The 18,672-nt window shown below is 44.6% G+C and overlaps 1 protein-coding gene and 1 non-coding gene across 2 annotated transcripts in view; both read left to right on the top strand.

The window, feature by feature from the left end:
* Positions 1–18,672, top strand: part of LOC126184040 (diacylglycerol kinase 1-like) — a 462,137-nt gene that overhangs the window by 396,437 nt on the left and 47,028 nt on the right. The gene's annotated exons all lie outside the window — the stretch shown is intronic.
* On the top strand, positions 8,910–8,983 carry Trnat-ugu (transfer RNA threonine (anticodon UGU)). Its single transcript has one exon. It is a non-coding gene; the product is annotated as a tRNA-Thr (tRNA).

Consider the following 18,672-nt stretch of genomic DNA (forward strand, 5'->3'; position numbering starts at 1 on the left):
TCTTTGTCACGCAGCGTAAATGCAAATGTAGATGTAGATTCGTTTACGAGTGACGGCAGTATTTCCTCGCTCGCTTCATTTACGAGTGGATGGTTCAAATGGCTCTGAGCACTATGGGACTCAACATCTTAGGTCATAAGTCCCCTAGAACTTAGAACTACTTAAACCTAACTAACGTAAGGACATCACACACACCCATGCCCGAGGCAGGATTCGAACCTGCGACCGTAGCAGTCCCGCGGTTCCGGACTGCAATTTACGAGTGGAACAAGAGTGGATCGATAAGGCTCAATTTTAGACGCCTCCGCCATGAGATAAACTGTTTTTCAATTTTAGACATGAAATTGGCTCCGCCTGCAGGTACGAACCTCCGTTAAGTTATTTAAGCACTGATATATGCAGGAAGAGCTTTATTGCGAAAAAGATACGCGAAACTGTGATTATATTTTGGAATACGTATATCAGCAGCTACACCAAAGGTATATCAGCGCTGACTAATCCAATAGAAATGTCCGACGGGCCGTGATAGAGTTCCGGTGACATATACATTAATGCAGCGCCAAGCGAAACTGGATTTGCGATTTAATTCTGGGCCTTAATCGCGTTGACCCAGATTCAGTGGTAACGTGTTTATTGTAACGCACTTTTGCATCGAGCATATAACCGTAAAAACTGCTGCTGCAAATTCATTTTAAACGGAATCATGGGTGCTGCGAAATTTATTTCGCTTTTCGGTCCCCGGCCCTCTGCGGACGGTATATATATAGAAACTCAGCGTCTCTCGACCTATCGTTTTCGGTCGAATGTGATTTTCTTTACGTTTTCGTTCAAGATTAGCCCACGCCCAAATAAAACTTCGGAAATCAATAGACACTCCACACAGAGCAACAGGAGGTTCTCGCTACGACATACACTTCGTGAGGAACCACTGACTTTCGTTATAGCTGCTGGTACGGCTTTATGATCAACACTGACATTGGCTCGTTGATGACTGGAAACATGTTGCCTAGTCAGTCGAGTCTCATTACAAATTGTATCCAGCGGATGGACGTGTTCTGGTATAGAGACAACCTCATAAATACATGGACCCTGCATGTCAGCAGGGGACTGTTCAAACTGGTGGAGGCTCTGTAATGATGTGAAGCATGTGCAGCTGGAGTAATATGGGACCCCTGATACGTCTAGATACGACTTGGACAGGTGAAACGAACGTAAGCATCCTGTCTGATCACCGGCATCCATTCATGTTCCGTATTCGCGAACTTCGATTATTTTTCCATATTTCTCCTTAGCTTCCTTTACTAATGCCAGTCAATAAACTGTACCGTTTCCGATCGTCCTTAACGCAACGAAACGAAAACACTGAGGCTTGCCAATTATTGTAATTCGCAGATGGCAAAGGACTTAGATGATCAGTTTACGGGAATCGAGAATGCTTTGACAGTAAGTTATAAAATGGTTACCAACAAGTGTAGAACAAAGGTCAGGGAATACACAGAGTGGTTGTAATTACTCCTTCGCTACTTGAGATGGCCCCCATGAGAAACGAATGATCTTAGGAGAATGAAACTTCGTGGAAACATTTGTAAGGACATGTGGAAGGGGACTGAAGAATAAACTATTGAAAGAAGCAGATTTTAATATCCACATGAAGGCGAGGACTTCGAACCTGACTACGCTAGCCAGCTGTTCCTCTCCAGAGTAGAGACAGTTTATTCGAATAGCACATGCTATGGGCCTCCTTTCCAGTTTCTTATAACTTTAACGCGGCCTGCCGCTGAAGGATTCACAACCGCATTCGTCCTTGTCCTAACGTGCTTCGGCAGCAGGAGAGCAATCTACACTACTGGCCATTAAAATTACTAAACCACGAAGATGATGTGCCATAGGCGCGAAATTTACCCGACAGGAAGAAGATGCTCTGATACGCAAATGATTAGCTTTTCAGAGCATCCACACAAGGTTGGCGCCGGTGGCGACGCCTACAACGTGCTGACATGAGGAAAGTTTCCAACCGATTTCTCATACACAAACAGCAGTTGACCGGCGTTGCCTGGTGAAACGTTGTTGTGATGCCTCGTGTAAGGAGGTGAAATGCGTACCATCACGTTTCCGACTTTGATAAAGATCGGATCGTAGCCTATCGCGATTGCGGTTTATCAAATGGCTCTGAGCACTATGGGACTCAACATCTGAGGTCATCAGTCCCCTAGAACTTAGAACTACTTAAACCTAACTAACCTAAGGGCATCACACACATCCATGCCCGAGCCAGGATTCGAACCTGCGACCGTAGCGATCGCGCGGTTCCAGACTGAAGCGCCTAGAACCGCTTGGCCACTCCGGCCGGCTGAGGTTTATCGTATCGCGAAATTGCTGCTCGCGTTGGTCGAGATCCAATAACTCTTAGCAGAATATGTAATCGGTGGATTCAGGAGGGTAATACGGAACGCCGTGCTGGATCCCAATGGCCTCGTATCACTAGCAGGCGAGATGACAGGCATCTTATCCACATGGCTGTAACGGATCGTGCAGCCACGTGTCGATCCCTGAGTCAACAGATGGGGACGTTTGCAATACAACAACCATCTGCACGAACAGTTCGACTAAGTTTGCAGCAGCATGGACTATCAGCTCGGAGACCATGGCTGCGGTTACCCTTGACGCTGCATCACAGACAGCAGTGCCTGCGATGGTGTACTCAACGACGAACCTGGGTGCACGAATGGCAAAACGTCATTTTTCGGATAAATCCAGGTTCTGTTTACAGCATCATGATGGTCGCATCCGTGTTTGGCGACATCGCAGTGAATGCACATTGGAAGCGTGTATTCGTCATCGCCATACTGGCGTATCACCCGGCGTGATGGTATGGGGTGCCATTGGTTAAACTTCTCGGTCACCTCTTGTTCGCATTGACGGCACTTTGAACAGTGGACGTTACATTTCAGATGTGTTACGACCCGTGGCTCTACCCTTCATTCGATCCCTGCGAAACCCTACATTTCAGCAGGATAATGTACGACCGCATGTTGCAGGTCCTGTACGGGCCTTTCTGGATATAGAAAATGTTCGACTGCTGCTCTGGCCAGCACATTCTCCCGATCTCTCACCAATTGAAAACGTCTGGTCAGTGGTGGCCGAGCAACTGGCTCGTCACAATACGCCAAATCACTACTCTTGATGAACTGTGGTATCGTGTTGAAGCTGCATGTGCAGCTGTACCTGTACACGCCATCCAAGCTTTGTTTGACTCAATGCCCAGGCGTATCAAGGCCGTTATTACGGCCAGATATGGTTGTTCTGGGTACTGATTTCTCAGGATCTATGCACCCAAATTGCGTGAAAATGTAAACACATGTCAGTTCTAGTAGTATAATATATTTGTCCAATGAATACCTGTTTATCAACTGCATTTCTTCTTGGTGTAGTAATTTTAATGGCCATTAGTGTATTGTGCGTATCCAGGCTGCCGTGTATGTAGATGATCGTCAGACTGAACAACGTTCGTAACCTATGACGTAAATATGGTACGCAATTAGCAAATGTTACCCTCTCATGTGGAGGACCTTAAGCCTTCGTCCGATTGGTGGTGTGGGGGCGGAAATTATCGTGCAACAGGATGATTCCGTCCAACTGCATCACAGTTTCTGTAAAGATTCTTCATACCGCTACACATCGATTGTGGTTCCACGTTCGACGAATTCGACGAGCAGAGGGTAGCTGCAGCTGAAGAAGGACGTCGTCATGACCTCTCCGGAAATTGCGCGAATAACTTTAGAGTTCTTAGGCGGTGGAGGTGTAGATGTTTCCACTGCTGACTTTGCCGTTTACCGTCAGACTGCCGAAATGCTGTCGGTCGGAATCGTACTGTTGCACGGCAATGTCCCCCCCCCCCCCCCCAAAGTACCAATCGGACGACAGCTATGCTTCAGCGATCTGGTTGGGAAAGACTGCAGCATCTTCTGTACAGCCTGCGTCTTTCACCGTGTGATTTTCACATCTCTGGCAATCTAAGGAAAGACATGCGTGGACGTCGCTTTCAGTCGGAAAAGGAAGTGCAAGAATGGGTGCGGTTGTGGGTCCGTCACCTCCCGACCGCGTTTACGAAACGTAATTAGTCGTATCGTCTCCCAGTCGGATAAATGTCTCCCATGGAAACGTCTGAATGGAACCATTCCATGATCCTGTTGCGGTGGGTGTTCGATTTTCAGTTCACTGTCCCTTATAAAAAGCAGTGAGGCTTGTTAGTGACAACAGCATCGAGTGTTTTAAGAATAAGTTAAAAGAGGTTGTATTGGAAGATATGCATGTAGAAATATATGCTAATCTCAAATTCATTTTATTCCATTGTACAGTTTTCCTAAATAGTCATCTAGAAATTCCACTATAACAACAGATACAGTAAGTCATGGAAATTGGTTCAAATGGCTCTGAGAGCTATGGGACTTAACTTCTGAGGTCATCAGTCCCCTAGAACTTAGAACTACTTAAACCTAACTAACCTAAGGACATCACACACATCCATGCCCGAGGCAGGATTCGAACCTGCGACCGTAGCGGTCGCGCGTTTCCAGACTGAAGCACCTAGAACCGCTCGGCCTCACCGGCCGGCTATTCCTCTCTCTCCTTTTAGGATTTTATCGATGCCGGTTTTCTGGGTGACTTTGCAAAGAGTTTCACTTTTGTATGTCACCTCTGGTTGGACCACCGCCTTGTAATACTTCAATTTATATTTGATTGACAGACATTTTTATTGTATATAGACCATTGTAATTTTTGAGATTTTATCATTTTGTTAGTTCTTACTATACTGTAATATTTTAAGGAAATTCATTGAAACGTCCAGAAGTATGCAGTTGGCGACATTCGTTCTCCTCGGAGCCTCCATTCACGTATCTATCGTGACACAGTACACACAACCGGGACTCGCTGAAAAGGCGAGGTAGAACCAATCCTGCGTCGAGTGTTGACATTGGGAGCAGCAGTGTCGTCGCGCCTCTCTCTGCTGCCGTGTCAGGCGAAGCCCCAACAGTGCCCGCCGGACCGGCAATCTGTGGCGTTTCAGGCGTTGTCGCACTGTCCGTATGTTTACTTCTGTCTTTGCAAAGAATCCCTTTCGTAAAAGACGTTCCGAGACTTAGCTAAACGATCCTGCAGGACAAATGAATAATACGTGTGTCCCTGCCGCCGTTACACTGATATTCTGCATTCTGAGACGATCAACAAGTGCATGCTTCTGGAATTTTAATGAATTCCCTTAAAATACTGCATTATTTCTTTTAGTATGCAGGTGACGTCGGATCTTGGCTTACTGTGCCCTTTACCCTGAGGTGGGAAAAGTCATGGGATAGCGATATGCATATACAGGGTGAAAATTATTTAAAGTGACAAACTCTGGGAGGTTGTAGGGGACATCAAAACAAATATTTCCCCTAATGTCATTTTTTTCCTATGAGGAGTATTTAAACCGGTAGAGGAAGATTTCTCTGGTCACAAATTAATTAAACCAACAAACGCTTTTCCATTTTTTTATGACCAAGAGACAACACATTAACACAACCCAATTTACATTAGATTTTCAAAAATGCATCCATTGACACGTAAACAAAGGTTACACCGTCGGATCATGCTCTGTCTGACACGGGCAAAAACCCCAGAAGTATCCTGAATTGTTCCTGCTGCTGCTAGTATCCGGGCAACCAGATCCTCTTCTGATGCAACAGGAGTTGCGTAAACAGGATTGCGCATCTAGCCCCGCACAAAAAAGCCCAGAGGGGACATATCTGGGGATCGAGCAGGCCACGGTACAGGACCACCTTTGCCAGTCCACGTTTCTGGGAACCGTCGGTCCAGGAATCGACGCACACGACGACCGAAATGTACCGGCGCCCCGTCATATTGGAACCACATGCGTTGTCTTGTAGGAAAGTCGGACGTCTTCCAGCAATTCTGGCAAGGATCTGGCGAGAAAATTGTAATAGTGCCTGCCACTTAATGGCCTAGGTAGCAGATACGGCCCAATTAAACAGTCCCCAACAACACCGACCCACACATTAACGAAGAACTGCACTGATTGAAGTATCCCGTTCCACATGCTGCAAGACAGCTTCCTCAAATTGCAGCGTTCTTACCGTGCGACGGCGTCCCTGTCCAGGTAGTCTGCTAAATGACAAGGTCTCACGCAGACGTTGGTACACAGCAGCAAAGATCGTATGATGCGGGATACGGCGATTAGGATATTGTTGTTGATAAACCCGCGGTGCAGCTTGTCCGTTGTGGTGCGCTACATAGTACACACCAACCATATCAGTGTACTCACTCCAGGTGTATCGCTCCAGTAGTAAACAGAGACAGTGCACTACTACACTGGTGGACAGCAGTTGCCTACAACTGAAGAGCGTAATACGCCCTCTAACAACTGAAGATCGTAATACGGCCTCCACCGGTTTAAATAATCCTCATAGGAAAAAAAAAAGACATTAGGGAAAAATATTTGTTTTGATGTCCCCTACAACCTCCCAGAGTTTGTCGGTTTAAATACCTTTCACCCTGTATACAGATGCCAGTAGTATTGTGTACACAAGGTATAAAACGGCGGTGCGTTGGCAGAGCTGCGATTTGTACTCAGGTCATTGACCTACACCTGGCGTTATAGTCTGGTGTATGATATCGTATGACAACAGGAGCGCTTTCGTAGTTATCCTATGCACACTGACTGCAAATGTGTACGTAAGTCTGGTGATTCGACTTGTTGTGCTGCCATTCATGAACAGCATTCCAGGAGGTGTTTCCAACAGGATAACTGTCACCCACATACCACTGTTGTAACCCAACATGCTCTACCGAGAGTCAACATGTTGCATGGGCCAACTCGATCACCAGATCTGTCACCAATCGAGCATATATAGGCCATTATCAGATAGCTCCAGCGCCATCCAAAAACAGTATTAACCGTCCCTGTATTGACCGACCAAGTGCAACAGGTATGGAACTCCATCCCACAAACTGGCATCCGGTTCAAATGGCTCTAATCACTATGGGACTCAACATCTGAGGTCATCAGTCCCCTAAATGTAGAACTACTTAAACCTAACTAACCTCAGGACACCACACACATCCATCCCCGAGGCAGGATTCGAACCTGCGACAGTAGCAGCAGCGCGGTTCCGGTCTGAAGCGTCTAGAACCGCTCGGCCACAGCTGCCGGCTGGAATCCCGCACATGTGCAACACAGTGCATGCACATTTGCACGCTTGCATTCAACCTTCTGGCGGATACGCCGGTTATTAATGTACCAGCATTTCACATCTGTAACGGCTTAGGCCAGCCGTTGTGGCAGAGCGGTTCTAGGAGCTTCAGTCCGGAACCACGCTGCTGCTGCGGTCGCAGGTTCGAATCCTGCCTCGGGCATGGGTGTGTGTGATGTCCTTAGGTTAGTTAGGTTTAAGTAGTTGTAAGCCTAGTGAACTGATGACCGCAGATATTAAGTCCCGTAGTTATAAGAGCAATTTTTTTGTAACGGCTTATCTCGCCCTTACATTAACCTGTGGTCTTGCAATTCTAGTCTATTAAATATGGTACCTAGACAAAAGTATTCCCGAAATTTCATTGTTCTACGTTAACTGTTTTTGGGTGTTGCGATTTTTTTCCGTCAGTGTATCTCGATACCGCCCAGCCCAAAAATTGCCCTTGATATGGATACATCCGTACATGATACCGAGCCAAAATATAGCTTACTCACCCCCGTGTTGCACCGAAAGGATTGCATACCTGACACGTGTTTTGGTAACTAGCTGCCTCTACAGAGGAGTGCTGGATAATTCAAACCGTACTGGAACGATAGAGAATTCTAGTGACTGGTTTCAACTCCTGTTCCTTATATTGTGAATGACCTTTCACGTAACATTAGACAAGCAGAATTGTTAGTTTTCGCGGACGATATTAGTACTGTAATAAATCCTGTTAGAGACAAAGCAACGAGGTCGATTTTTAATGATGTTTTCGAAATATTACTAGGTGGTTCTCGGAAAATGGGATGTCCCTGAAGTCTGAGAAAACACAGTACTTTTTTCAATCCTGTACAACAAATACTTATAGCAACAACTGACGCAGCACCTGAACAGGTGTCCGTAAACTGGGTAGAAACCGCGATGTTGGTGGGGAGCGCTAGGCTGCGCGCCGGGGAACGAAATACCCGCGACCATAACGCAGCGTGCAAAGGGGGGCGCCACTGGTCAGCAGGGCATCGCTATTTTTAGGACGGCAGAGAATCACGCCGTGAAATAATGCGAGGGGCGGCCAAGTTTAGCCGCTTCCGTTTACGCTGGTCGCACTCCGAAGAGTGGGCGCCAAGTTTTACGGTGTCATGTGTTTACGGAGCGGCGAATGAATCAGACGGGCGTGATGGGCCTGCCAGCTCCCTCGCCGGTACCCCCGAGTCATTTCGTAACAACTGCCTCCGAGACTTCATTGCTTTCAACGCATAGTGTCACACCTAAAGGTACATTGATGCTCTCTTCAGCTCAGTACTCTTCCGAAAAAGTTGATAACAAATCGCCGATTACCAAATCGAACTTAGTACCCCTATATTCCGTATAGGAACGCTTAATTCGGTTAAGGAAATTTGTATATACTAAGGTGATATATGTTGTTTCGGACATGTCCGAAAGAACAGATATCATCTTAGTATATATATAGTTAAGGCTCACCGGCAACTTGACCATCTTCTTCTTCTGTGCGAATGCACAAACAGTGCCCGAACTCTTACGGGAATCGACAACGTGCCGCGAGTAATGAGTACAATGGGCGAGGGCACAACGAATGTAGTGCGGGGTAATACGTTGAGAATGTGGGTTTCGCGGGAGGCGTACCAGAGATAAATCCCTCCGGTCGCGCTATCCTCTGTGTCCTCGGTGGCTCAGATGGATAGAGCGTCTGCCATGTGAGCAGGAGATCCCGGGTTCGAGTCCCGGTCGGGGCACACATTTTCATCTGTCCCCGTTGGCGTATGTAAACGCCTGTAAGCAGCTAAGGGTATTCATTTCAAGGAAATTTGTCTCATTTAATGATGAGACAAATTTCCTTGACCCAATTAAGCGTTCCTGTACAGAATATAGAAGTACCAAGTTCGGTCTGTATGGAACGGAGACCTGGAAAATTAACTTGAAACTCATTTAAAAAATTACAAGCTGTAGAGATGGACCTCTGGAGAAGATAGGCAAAAATCTCCAGGAAAGAGAAGATAAGGAACACCGCAATAATAAGGAGAATGGAAATGAAAGAAAGAATATATGACGTAATGGATAGGAAGAAAAATACGGGCATGTACGACGAAAGGAGGAAGCCAGAATACCAAAATTGATACTGGAGTTGGAACAGGTGGGGAGAAGAAGAAGACGACGACCTATGACCACCTGGCTGCAAAATGTACAGCACACAATGAGGAGGATGGCCGCAAGGGGAACAGGACACACAAGATCGCGCTACGGTCGCAGGTTCGAATCCTGCCTCGGACATGGATGTGTGTGATGTCCTTAGGTTAGTTAGGTTTAAGTAGTTCTAGGGGACTGATGACCTTAGAAGTTAAGTCCCATAGTGCTCAGAGCCATTTTAACACAAGATCGAAACACCAGGAGAAATATTTTGAAATTATCGTTTAAGAACGTTTATTCTTTTTATAGTAATTTCCGAATAAATTATTATGTTGGAGATAAGCCTCTGTAATGAGGAAAAGCTCAAAATAAAAAAATATTGTCTCACTCAAATAGACAGAATAGTCGCCAGAAATCAGTTTAATTGAGTAATTTAGATTCACTTTATTCCTTCCTCCAGTGCTCTTTCTGTGACTCCACACTATCTAGAGCTGGTGGAATTTGATAAACCAAAAACATGGAAGTAAATACAGCGTAGGAAGCCTTTGAGGCCTGAAATAGCATTGATATTTGAATTAATTACTGAGCACTAGATTTTTATTATTAATTATTTTTAGACCGGACACGCAGCGTAGAATACCTTATAATACGATATTTTATTGTGAATTATTCCGGGAAAGGTGCATATAGTTTAATTAGTAGTGCTTTTGCCTACTACAATTTTGTTTCGGCAGTAGCGCCTTTCTCAAGCAAACTTGTAGAGGTTGCAGTTGGTTAGTCTGCTTACGTTAGTAAAAGTTGTACATAAAGATCAGTTTACGTATATACTTACGTCTAGTTGCAATAGACTCCCGTATAGCATCAGTGAGTAAACTGTCGACTGTCTATTTATTGCTAGACTATTATAAGTAACGTAATTTCTATTTTCATTGAATATTTTTGTAAAATCCTTTTGTCAGCGGAGATTACACTGTAAACAACGAGAATAAACTGTAAGTCTAGCTGCCAAATGTATTTCACGACTTCTACACAAATAGAAATTATGTGACGTACAACAGTCTAGCAATATACTGACAGTTGGCAGTTCACTCACTGCTGCAATATGGGCATCTATTCTAAATAGACGTAAGTATGTATGTAAACTGATCTTATATTCAACTTGCATAAACGTAAGTAGACTCACCAACTGTTACATATTCACGGTTATAGACGCTTCAGTCTGGAACCGCCCGACCGCTACGGTCGCAGGTTCGAATCCTGCCTCGGGCATGGATGTCTGTGATATCATTAGGTTCATTAGGTTTAAGTAGTTCTGTGTTCTGTGGGACTGACGACCTCAGATGTTAACTCCCATAGTGCTCAGAGCCATTTGAACCATTTGTTACATATACAGGTTTGCTTGAGAATGGCGCTATAGCAGAAACAAGCTTGTAATAAGGAAGAAGCATACTAACTGAACCATTTGCAGCTTGCCTGGAATAATTCATTATAAAATGTTCTATTATTAATTTTATGTGTGAACCGAAGGCAGATGACAGACAACTAAATAATGGATTTTTTGTTATAAATTAATTTTTGCTGTTGCATTTAGGATTTTCTTTTGATGAGAATAATTCTATTCTCTCGTCGGTCAAACTTTCTCATGTAACAGAACACTGTCAGATTTGAATCACTGATAACTCCGGGACTAGTAAAACGTAATCAGTGGTTGAGTCCACAACAGTTATATCTTGTTTGTACCTGTTTTCCGCGCAGCATTTGTTAAAGCTGTGATGTCGTCGTGCCAGTGTAGTTACAAGCGCGTGATTGTTACGGATTATCTTTGCATAAAGTTCTAAATTGTTGCAACGTGGAAACGCGCTTATCTATGAGATGGATTGGGGTGGCATTGTGAAGAGGTTGCGGAGCGTTACTAGGATCCAAAGTGAGACAATAAAAATACTGTCCGGAATATAAGCGAAAATCGTTATTAAATGGAAAATTACAAAACAATGGTAGATGTCGTCTCATATGACTCGTAAATGTGCTTGGAATTATAGAAAACTTAGGTAAGAAGAAATGTAGCCTTGAAAAGTATCCAGAAGGTCTGAAAGTAGGCTGACCATACGTCACGCTTTCGTCGGGACAGTCCTGCTTTTCACGTAAAAGTCCTGTTGTCCCTAGAAAATCATTCGAGACACATCAATGTCACGGTTTTTAATTAAGATTCAAAATGCATGCAATAATATTTCTCATTTAATTAAATATTTGTGAAAAACAAGTTTCCTTGAATTAGAACGTTAAAGAAATATATATTTTCACAATACTCCTTATAAGCTTCCCTCTTTTGCTTGTCTTATGCCTAAAGAAAGAGTTAACAGCAGATACTACCTATCCCTGCCTCTAACCTGCTAACCTCCCACTTTATGGCTCTTGACACAAGTAAAACCAAAACCAAAGGAAATGTAAGCGAGCATCACTTACACCAAATGTCCTAACGGGACTTCAGCCATATGGAAGTCAATTTTGCGAAAAATGTGAGCTATGCGGCGTGTGTTAGCAGTGCTTATGTATGCACGCTTGCTGTAACAGTCTGCGGTAAAATGAAATGTTAAATTTTAGTATGAAATGTATAATTTGCGTCTGATTACTGATCAGTAATATAAAACAGCTTTTAGGATTAACAGATTGTATCTAAGTACATAGTAAGTAGCTAAACATTGCAGTGGGTATATCAAGGCCATTTCAATAAAAAGCATATATTAATCTTTTTTTTTTATTTTTGAAGAAAATGTACCTACATGTCCCTTTCCAATTCACAAAATGAATATACATCTTTGTTGCTGCATCGGCATAGGCCTGTTAACGATTTCAAAATACCATGATAACTGACAAGAAAGCCAAACGTAAGTGTAGTAATGGAGTTAGGTATAAACACATGTGTCCTGGTTTTTCTCTTTGAAATCTGGTCAACCTACCTAAAAGCGCTGTGACGAGCGAATCCGAGAGCTATGGCATAATCGAAAATGAAACGAAAAAATGGCGCAAAGCGATTACGTAGCTGGCCTCTCGGACATACAGCCGTAAGTGGCAATCCAAATTTTTTATTTATCTACTCTGCGCACTAATTGTATTAAAGAGATTGCCAGTTAAATTATTCATTAATACGAAACACTTGTAGTGATTTCATCCCGGCGTTTTCACGGAAGATCTACGGCACGGACCCGAACTACTGTACACAGGAATATTTTATTTACGTCTCGTACGAAGCATTCCTGCAAATAATTACTATTTCCAACTACATTTTTGGTGTATTACGACATTTATGCATCACTATTGCGGTGTGTGGGCGGCCACATTGTTCTGTGGCCTTTACTGTTATACTTGAACACGCGCAATTTGCGTCTAATGATGGATCGTACTGTATAGCTAATGGCGCATTTGGAGAAAAAGCTTTTACTTACAGATTGCTTGTAGTCCACTTATCCAGAAATTCGTATTTGCATCTCCATAAGCGGATTACAAGAAAACCGTAAAGACATTTTTCCCCAAGTTCTCCAGCAACTAAAAGGAGAGATCCATTATAATTTGCAAAAATTGCGCCGTTCCTGTTTTAGACAACAACAGAACAGCAACTGCAACAGGATAATGCGGCAGTGCTGATATCGCAGCCGTCATACATAAATACCATAATACACGAATAACGCTCTCGAAAGTGGGAGTTACTTCCAGAAACGCGTAGTACAGGAAACAAAATGAAAGAAAATCGTGGATAGCGGCAGAAAAAGTTATTTTACAACCAAATAAAACCACTGTTTTTCAGTCGCAGAATTTCACTTTAATGGATAAAATGATAATATTACCAATAATAATAATTATTATTATTATGATAATATAAGGTTAAACGGGTAGTGATGATAAGTAAATGTGTTATTTTTCCATAATTTATAAGTATCCCCATTCAATTTCATTGAGAAGTTTGTGCTTTCACCAAGAGGATGATTTTCTTTAAATGTAAGCCCTAGAGGGAAGCTGAACGGTGACTGTCGCATGGGTACACCAGAGGCAGACGTCAGTGCATACCAACCTAACCTGTCTCAGCAGCCTTCTCAAAGCTCTGAAAATCAACACAGGTTGGCTGTAGAAAGTAGCACCTCCTCGGATAGTTCGCCGTTTTCGTCGAGTGCTGAGCATTTAAACAACACCCAAATCTAGCGGCCATTCTGACTCTGCTGGTTGATCTGCAGGCAACACGCGTCTTCTACGGTTAGCACCACATGGAGCTAAGTGCCTAACGCCTCAGCAGTTTGGGAAAGGCTGCCGGTTTTGTCGTAAAACAGTCTACATTTTTGTTGCTCGCTAGTTGCGACAAGTATATACATCGTGATTACGACGGTAGTTCACAGGTACGACCGCATCCGAACCGTGGACGCATCTATGCTGTGCACTATCATCAGACACAACTTACCCCGCTCGCCTTCATTTTTCTTTTATTTTCGTGTACGATCAATGATTTCTTATTTGTTGTTTTACCTTACTGACCAAGCGCTGTCGGCTGGTCCTTCAACACATGCTTCTCTCTAGTAGAAGCGATTTCTTATATCTTAAATGCGTGAGCCTTCTTACAAATGGATGTGTGGGTGTGTATGAAACTATAGATAGTTGTGCTGTGCACTCCTGTCTTTAGTTGTAATCATGCTCGGCCACTACCACTGTGATAAGGCGTGATGTCAAGACGAATTAAACCTGTAGTGGGAAAGGAACCAAGTGGTTCAAGCAACAGCCAGGACAGCGACATAGGGTATTGGGGTGCCAATACTAAGCCACACCACTGGTCATACACCCCGTTTCCACAAGTCCGAGAACTGGTTGATAGCAGTATCGATAGCAACATGTTTCAAGTCTTCACATTTCTCTACCTTCTCAGTCGATTCTGTGTAGAAGCTACAGCCGATATCTTGTACAAATTGGTCTATGTACATCAGTCGTGGCCTCCATTTAACTTTTTCCATTGACGCAGCCTTTTATTATTGTTTTCAGCAGCACCTTGTGTATCACTCGATGACCAATAATTTCTCTATTCTCTAATTTCTATAGTGTTCAATAAACTACACACTCTATTAATCACTTCCTCTTTCGGGTGTGAATCATTCATTGGGTTTCAGGAAGCGCCTGGAACACGACATCTCAAAAGAATTCAGTGCCTTATTTCTCTCAGTCGCCTGTGTCAGTATCTCACGTTCATACAGTACCACTCCTCAAACACAGGCTTTTAGAAACCTTTTCCTGATTTGTAGTTCTTAACTTTCTAATTCAGTGTAAATGACGTGGCCGTACGGTCCTGAACTGTTGACCAAACAGTGTGTCTGGCCTCTCGCTCGCTGTACGCATTAGGCTGGTCAGCTCCTACTGATCCCTCTTGAACCCGACGATTGCATATTCGCATGACAATCGTGGGCTCTCCCCAAGCAGCATCATCGCGGAACTGTAAGGTAATTTAAAAAAGTACGAGCTGAAGGTTGTAAAATGAAAACTGCTGAATGGGTCATACGGAAGAAGCTGCGGTAACTTCCCATAACAGCACTGATGCCTAAGACGTCGCTAGAGGGACATGGGTCCACTCCCACGTGACGGCAGCGCGAACGCGTGCATGCGTCCGCCGTCCTATGTACTCAGTCGTGCTGAAAACAGAGAACTGGGGGCTTAAAAACAAGAGCGAAGGCGTGCACTGCCTTTCCTGACAGCGCGGAAAGTGCGGGGAGCTGTAATTCATCAAACTGTGACACATATATACAGAGAATACTGCACATCCTGTCGCATCCCAGCACAGCCTCACTATACCAGAATGAAGTAAGTGCGAACGGCGTAGCGCAATCGGGACGTTAACGACAATGGGTTGGTTATAAATTGCTGTCAACCTTTATATCGGAGATGAGAGGGAGAGAATCTCCTTGGTTTGAAGCAAATAAGTTTCCTGACAATAGGTTACAGAATTGCAATAAGCAGAAAAGATTAGTTAGTTTCTATCAAGTTTATTCTCACATATACTTATGTGAGGTGTTGGACCATAAACCCCTTAGTAAGATTCAGTCTATTTATTCGGACTTGCTACTTCAGAGCTAATTGCCGGTACATATAAGAAACAAGTACGAATCAATCACTTGTTCTTGGTTAGCACTGAAATCGCTCTAAGTAATTGAGACAAAGACTGACAGCCTCGTTCAACACTATTCCAATGAAACTCTAAAAATCCTACTTGATCTGCAGTTCCTGAGTGTCCAATGAAACTCTAAAAATCCTACTTGGCCGGCCGCGGTGGTCTAGCGGTTCTGGCGCTGCAGTCCGGAACCGCGGGACTGCTACGGTCGCAGGTTCGAATCTTGCCTCAGGCATGGGTGTGTGTGATGTCCTTAGGTTAGTTAGGTTTAAGTAGTTCTAAGTTCTAGGGGACTTATGACCTAAGATGTTGAGTCCCATAGTGCTCAGAGCCATTTGAACCATTAGCCAAATCCTACTTGACCTGCAGTTCCTGAGTGTCCACCAGAGTCTATCACCGTCTTCTCGTAGTTGAAGTCTTTATCAGCTGTATCGGCTGCTATGGGCCTACTCGGCCCCGCTGGCATCTCGCTGCGGAATCTCCAAATTGCCGGCACTGGCTCTGAATCTGCATCCGAATCTCTGCATCTAGCTATTCCGCTGCCTGGCCTTTTATTTCCTTTCTCATGTACTTGGGTGCATACGAGTTAATTTGTTTCACACGACCCTTTCATTTCTAAGTGTTCGAATTGAACAAGAATGCCTATGGTTCCACACGACACTCTCGTTTCTAATTGGTCGGCTTCCGCAAGAATGCCTTCGGTTCCACGCGACACTTTGGTTTCTAGCTGCACACAACTTAATTTGGTTCCACACGAGTCTTTTCCCCACGTGACTGAACTCTCTCTTGCTGTATTATCGCCCTGATGTTTGCGTCTTCCACTGCGCAAGTTTTATTCATGCTGCTTCCTCTGCCAGGAAGTCAAACACTAAGTTATTTGATCAATAAGCCATATTTGGCAACCTCCGCCGCTTATCTTGTCCCTACTTCCTGGTGGACTATTTCTTAATGTCGGCTGGATGTTTGCCTATGGAGCCTGGAACTTATTATGGTCACAAAAGCAAGAATAAAAATTAAAATTTTCTACCATCGCAACAATCCGTTGTAAAGATCACGGTGTGACACGAGCGATTCAAGGATGTCATTTGTCGATGACGCACGACCTGGAACACTACACCGCAGTACCGGTAACATTTTTCAGCAGGTGGATGCTCTCATTATTGAAGACGGCGAGTTACGGTGGCAGCCATTGAACCAGAGATCGGACTTGAGCATCGGAATTGCAACGCACATGCAGCCCTCTCCGTGCACTTGTGCCATTCTCCGATGAATTTCCGTTCCCCACAATCCTTCCGCTGTAAGGAAACGCACTACACCCTTTCCCTCTTCTTCTGAAGTCTCCATTTCTTTGTTTTCGGAACCACTGGGTGACGTGCGGTAAACCCGTGACAGTGGTCCCTCTGTCACCACATGTGTGTGCGCCCAGTGCATCTAGCGGTGGATTTGGGATCTTAGCGATCTTATAGAAACAACAACTTCTTTTCCCGTAGGCAGTGGTATTACGAGCCCTTCAGTCGTTTTCATTTTCACAGCTTCCGATTCCTTTCTTTCCGAACGCACCTTTCGTAAAGCACAGTCTCGACTGGCCACAATACAACCGCTGTCAAATTCCGACACAAGCGGGTACGCATTTCTTTTTCTACACGAGATTTAACACAATCTTCTCACGGGCAACTAACATTCAAAATCAATTCTAGAGTGAGACACTCACTGCGTAACTTTTCCTTATAGAGCATTTCGTCTTCAGGCAACGAGTGGCCTACCGGGACCATCCGACCGCCGTGTCATCCTCAATGGAGGATGCGGATAGGAGGGGCTGGGGTCAGCACACCGCTCTCCCGGTTGTTATTGTTGTGAATTGGCAGGAGCCAATTCACGGAGTTTGGAGGAAGCCGAAAGGCACGCGATTAAGCTCACGCAGGCTGGCGTGAGGTCTGGAACAGGTCAGAGAATTCAGACTAGCAAAACAAGAGTAACTGGTAGAATACTTAACTTTAATCCCTAATTGCAGAACATCGCTCTTGTTGATACATTATATAATCTCAATATAAACTGGTCATGGCGCCTTGCTAGGTCGTAGCAAATGACGTAGCTGAAGGCTATGCTAACTATCGTCTCGGCAAATGAGAGCGTATTTGCCAATGTAGCTTCGCTAGCAAAGTCGGCTGTACAACTGGGGTGAGTGCTAGGACGTCTCTCTAGACCTGCCGTGTGGCGGCGCTCGGTCTGCAATCACTGACAGTGGCGACACGCGGGTCCGTCGTATACTAGCGGACCGCGGCCGATTTAAAGGCTACCACCTAGCAAGTGTGGTGTCTGGCGGTGACACCACAGTTATGATGGTATTCTTGACCGAAGCCGCTACTATTCGGTCGAGTAGCTCCTCAATTGGCATCACGAGGCTGAGTGCACCCCGAAAAATGGCAACAGCGCAAGGCGGCCTGGATGGTCACCCATCCAAGGGCCGACCACGCCGGACAGCGCTTAACTTCGGTGATCTCACGGGAACCGGTGTATCCACTGCGGCAAGGCCGTTGCCTTTCCTTAGAGAGAGTGAACGAAAAGTTGCGCATCTGGATGTGACAGAGCGATTCATTGCTAACTACCACTACAAAAATATCTCTCACTATTTACTGAATGAAGATTCTTGTCGTAGATGCGATTACATTGTTGCCAAATTGCCTTTCCTATACGTCCATTTTATACCGGAATCATTCACGGGATGAAATTTTGTAAGGGACGTTTTTGTACTGTTAGCATGCCAGAAACCGTGCTGTGCCGTCCGCCTGCGCAAATCTTGGTTTACTCTGTATACAGAAGGTAGATTACGTTAGTGGCACGTACTTTGTGCTGTTGCGCTGAAATGCTTATCACTTTCATATCCGAGCGTACGCTGAACTTCATGGAAACTAGACGTTTGTTGTATACCAAACCCACGGCGTAGCAGTACTAACGACTAGCAGTGTACCACAAATTAAACGTGCGGCTACAACAACACTCTTCTAGGCTAAAGGATCCTTCTCCGGTTAGAAAGAAAGATCTAATAAAAAGTCGCGTGTCCAAACATTTCGCGGAGCGCGATTTGAGCTATAATTTTAGCGTAGTTTGGAATGCTGCCCTGGCGGCTACGGAGCCCGAACGGCTCAATTCAACATCTGGCCG

The sequence above is a fragment of the Schistocerca cancellata genome, chromosome 4 (genome assembly GCF_023864275.1).
Source record: "Schistocerca cancellata isolate TAMUIC-IGC-003103 chromosome 4, iqSchCanc2.1, whole genome shotgun sequence".
Classification (NCBI taxonomy): Eukaryota; Metazoa; Arthropoda; class Insecta; order Orthoptera; family Acrididae; genus Schistocerca; species Schistocerca cancellata.